Genomic DNA, 5,600 nt, shown 5'->3' with positions numbered 1-5,600 from the left:
AGTAGGCATGACATGTTCTCAAAAAATTAGGGTTGACACGCAGAAGAATTTTGAGTCAGAGATTTTGCTGGTTTTGGCACGCACTCACAAAAAGGTTGCCCACCCCTGCCCTATAGTTTATAAAGAGGGGGATAAAGAAGAAAAAGGGATGTTCCTACAAAATATCAAAACTAGAAAGACTTTATTATCAAAATTTATATCTAATTCTGAGGATCTAATATACAATGCAACATAACACATTTAATTTAGTCATAATGGATTTAAATGGAGTCACCCAAACAAGCATATAAGATTTCTGATGTAACTAAAAGATAAATTTGCTTTTCATTTCCACAGGTTGGATACCCTAATAAAGAAGACTTTTAAACTAAAATAATTACTTCTTACTTGGGTAGAATGTTAAAAAAAAAATCAAGCAATAATTAAATCATAGTTTGCACTAGTTTTAATATGAAAATCAAGCAATAAATTAAATTATTGCCTTGTTTTTGTATAACGAGTGATGCAATGACCAGCAAAGAATGAAACAGTAAAGTCTGCTTAATAAACAGATAGAACAGGAAAGATAATTTATATCTTTTACCATTTTAGCTGATTTTATTTATGTTAAATTCCTAGAACATGAGAAATATTCACATTCAAATATAATCCACAAAATGGGATTTAAAATTTTTAACATTTGATCTAGCTCCTCTCTTGAATATAGATAATAAAGAAATAATTACAGATTTTAAAAATTAAAACCAAATGCTAGTAGATAAAACATATAAAAAAGTCACTAAATCTGATTTCTAAGTCCAATAGTATTGTTCATTCAATAAACAGATATAGAAATACTATACTAGTATTAGTAAGATATGCAGAATTAAGACTGCAGTAAGAACACATAGCAGGCAGTATCTTACTCAATGAGGAAATACTAGAAATACCAAACTAAGATCAGCATCAAGTCAAGGAAAAGATGCCCTCATCTTCTCAACTGTTAAACAGTGGCCAATACAATTAGATAAAAGAAAATAATTAAAGGAATAAAATTTAGAGAACAAGTAAAACTGTCCTTATTTGCAGATGACGTGCTAGTATCTCTAAAATTTTTTAAATCAATAGTAAAACATACAAACAGTAAAAGAGTTAAGACAGATTACAAAAATAAAAAATCATATAAAAAAATAACCAATTAGAAGATATAATGGAAAAGAAAACATTTGCAATAGCATCGCAAGTATAAAATAAGCATAAAAATGATAATATACTTAAGAATAAACTCAAGAAATGATGAAACTCTATAAAAGAAAAATTTTAGATTCTTGAATGACACAAAAAAATTTGAATAGCCCAGCTGCTGTGGCTCAGTAGTTGAGTGTCAACCTATGAACCAGGAGGTCAAGGTTCTATTCCTGGTCAGGGCACATGCCCGGGTTGTGGGCTCGATCCCCAGTGTGGAACGTGCAGAAGGCATCCAATGAATGATTCTCTCTTATCATTGATGTTTCTGTCTCTCCCTCTCTGAAATCAATAAAATAGATTTTTTTTTTTAAATCACTGAATTTTTTTAGCACCATACTTTAGTGATGATATAGCTTCAGTATGAACACAAAAAAGAACTGCAAATCTTTAACTCTACTTAGCAGGTTTCCTGTTTGTAGTGGTATGTGTATAACAATTCTGAAAGTATTCTCTTATGTATTATAAAACTGACAAAATGAGTAGTGGGAATTAGGATTCTCAATGCAGATGAAGGGAAATACATGGAATGGAAGAAGGCATCAAGAGGACTTGTGTGGACTAATAATTGGTGATATCAATACAGCCTTATGATTTTCAAAATATGTATATTTATATCTAAAATAAACAAAACTTCCTAGCTCTGTCCTCTGAAAAGGCCTAAGTAACAAGGAGCATACCTACTACCCAGATCTTGGTTTCTATATACCACTCCATACAAAAAGGAATCCGGACTCCTTGGAGAAACAGCTGATGCTAGAGAGCTAGATAAGCAAAACACAAATTGAACCTGGAAGATCTTATCTTGTCAGAAAGCAAGAAAAGAGCTCAAAAATAATGGAAACATGTGAAAAATTCATAGAAACCATCTTAAAAGGGCTCATTGTGGCCAAATTTAAAAAGCCAAATGCATAACATCATGGATTTTAATCCATTGTACAAAATAAAAATCTAGTAAGAATGAAAATACTTTTCTTATCATAGATTGCTAATAAATGTAGAAGGAATAATAAAGTTAGGAAATAAGCATTGTACATTCTTCATAATAACTGATTCAAGAAAGAATCATCAACGAATGTTGAAATTACTGGGTAAAAGTTTGCTGGTGAGCAAGATATTTATATGGTCTCAAAGTATGTTCCCGCAAATTACTTATTAATTATAAAAGAGAAAATGGAAACTTCAGTGGAGAAACCAAGAGGACACCACCTTAACCAAAGTTAACATTAGCACTAATGGGACAAAGTGACATCACACGCCTCCTGCCAAAAATGTTTAACTTAAATCTAATCCTGAAAAACATCTGACAAATCGAAATTTTATAATATAATTGTAGGCCTACACTATTAAAAAATGGTAGTATCATGGAAGGCTGAAGAACTAAAGATATGTAATACAAGATCATGGATTAGAAAGCTGGGTATGACTGCTAAAAATGACGTATTTGGGATAATTAGTAATATTTAAATAAGCTCTGCATATTAGATAATACAATTATATCCATGTTAAGTTTTCTAAATTTGATAACTGTACTATTGTCACATAAGAGAATGTTTTTATTCTAAGGTGATATTTCTGAGTAAAGGGCATTAATCCACAATTATATCAAAGGATTAAAAAGTAGTAACACTAATAATAATGTATGTGAATACACACCCACTATCACATAAAAAGAGAAAAATATAAAGTAAATGTGGCATAACAATGGTTGATTTTAATGAAGTGTAAACATGAGTTCACATATATATAACAAAAAAAACAACAACTTAATTTTTAAAAAAACATGGCAAGGAAAAAAGGTTCACCATTTCTCTTACCAATAGATTTTTTACTACTAGATTGAATTAATACATTGCAATATGGAACTACCAGGAAAAACTACTCAGAAATTCCTAAGTTTTTGACTTTAATGGTGCAAACTAAAAAGATTATACCAAAGCACTTAAGCACTCTTGACCTATTACTTGTGAGTGCACTTGGAGGTACAGCCTAAGGTACTAACTACTGTTTATGAAGCACTAAGTGGTCTGATTTGAGCTCAAGTACACTGAAAATTCACTTAATCTATAAACCATTATGGAAAGTGTGATCAACCTGGGCATTATTACTGACAAATTTAAATTCAGCCCCATCTCTAAAGAATTTTAAAAAGTTATATATTTTCTGCATAGGGCCCTAACTTAGTCTCTATTTTGTCCTATTTTAAAAGAATGTCCCTACTGACCACATGTACGTTTAATATTTTACTTATTTAAAATTAACCAATGGACAAAATAAAATTTCATCCAAAATGACTAAAGATGAGTATGTCATGATTATATACTAAGCATCATCTTTGTGCACATAGCAACTGACCATTAAACACTGTAAGACTTTACCAAATAGTAAAAAATCAGAAAGATAAGAATTGTATACTTTCCATATCTCACAATAAGATGTATGTATATTCAAACAATGGATTCTTATATAACTTCATTTGAATATTGCTTCATAAAAAGCAACATTTTAATTGCCCCATTATATGATAACAGAAACAAAGGTAAACATACCTAGAACATGAAATAGTACTTGAAGATATTTAACAACTATGGATAATGGAGGATTATGTATAAGACAATGCTTTGTAAAATGTAAAGCAGGTCTATCACCAGGGAAGGGAATGGAAAGATAAAGGGGAGAAAATGTGGCCTGAAAAGATATAGAATATACTTTCCTAACTGGCAATTATGGCTGACACTTAAAATGGAGAATTGAATATAACCTACAACCTTTTTTAAAAAGAAGTAACTCATATGCTTCAGAAGAAAAGTTCGAGTAGTGTAAATACATTTTTTTTCTAAATGTTATTTTTCTAAGATTGAATAACAGCAATTACTTCTGAAATTTTAAATGATAAAAATAAAATCTCACATATGAAAATGGTTTAAAAATGAAAACAAAGTGCATTTAACAAAACAGGCTATTGTTAGTTTTTTTTTATAGGCATTTATACAATGTAAGTTAACTCCCCTAAGCAGTACTAAGATAGATCAACAAAATCCTCACAGAGAATAAAAGCATTCAGTAAATTAAATACAACAAATGGTATCCCACTTGTAGAGAATATTATAAAGTACTATATAGAAAAAAAAAACCCTAGATATTAAGGAAAACTTATTTTTAATTAATTTTTTAAAATTCAAATAATACAATTAGGATAAGTTCGAATTAGCAGTCTCATTTACCCTTTTCCCCATTAACTGAAGTGGAGCCCTGTTATTTCTCTCTAGAGCCCAGAGACAAAGTATAAGGGTGTGTCTACTCTAGGCTCTGCTTAGAGATGACAGGTGCAGCTTGAGCAGGTGCCCTATACCAGATGTCACCTAGAAGTTTTGTTCTGGATGTAGCCTTGGCCAACATGTTGATGCCAAGTTAAACCAGTTATCTCAGCAACTAAATTGGTTTCATTACAATACTTAGATCAGCTGTTCTCAAACTTCAGCATACTTAAGAATCACCTGGGGCACACATTTTAAAAATACAGTGTTTCAGACTATTAATATCTAAAACTACTGATCAATCTTTGCACCACTAAAGCAGGACAACTAAACATTATACACCTCATGATCTAAAAAACACAGCACTACCTATTAGGAATAACTAAAATATTGAACCTGAATGTTATCAACCTTTAGATCTAACTATCAGTTTTCAGGAAATAAATACAGGGCACAGAGGAACAGGTTAATTGACACTAGGAGGAAGGGATCAACCAAATCCAGAATTTGGGACATTCTAAAGGACAAAAGAGCCATTACTTCAACAAATCAATGGCATAATGGGAAAAGGAAAAGGAACTATTAAGAACTAATGAGATAAAACAGACAAAACAACAGATTCAGCCCCACTACAAAATTCTCTTTCAGTAAAATGTGGAGGACCCTGCAAACACTGACTTAGACAGTAATAGAATGTATAGCCTTGTCATTTTTGGTCAACAATTCAGAATGTGAAGCTGTTATTGCAATGTATTTCAACAACAGAGTATATCCTATATAATAAAACCCTAACATGCAAATCGATCGAAAGGCAGAACGACCAGTCGCTACAATGCACACTGACCACCAGGGGGCAGAGACGACCAGCGGCGGCAACTGGGGAGCAGGGCTGGCCAACAGGTGGCACCAAGCCGCCAGCCAAGTTGGGTGCCAGCAGGGACCCCAGATCAACCCACCTGCCAATTGCCCCACCTGCTGATCGCCCCGCCTTCCGGTCGCCCCGCAGATCAGCCCTGATCACGATCACCAGCCAGGCCTAGGGACCCTACCCTATATATTGGGAACAGTCTCTTAGATTTAAAAATTAAAACCTGGCAAGGCTACTCTAACACTGAAAAA

The 5,600-nt window shown here is 32.5% G+C and overlaps 1 protein-coding gene across 2 annotated transcripts in view; it reads right to left on the bottom strand.

Annotated features, from left to right (window-relative positions):
- ARID2 (AT rich interactive domain 2 (ARID, RFX-like)) overlaps window positions 1–5,600 on the bottom strand; it is a 195,019-nt gene that overhangs the window by 182,814 nt on the left and 6,605 nt on the right. The window lies entirely within an intron of this gene.

This window comes from Myotis brandtii, unplaced genomic scaffold (genome assembly GCF_000412655.1).
Source record: "Myotis brandtii unplaced genomic scaffold, ASM41265v1 scaffold686, whole genome shotgun sequence".
Taxonomy (NCBI): Eukaryota; Metazoa; Chordata; class Mammalia; order Chiroptera; family Vespertilionidae; genus Myotis; species Myotis brandtii.
This window is presented reverse-complemented; position numbering and strand designations above follow the sequence as displayed.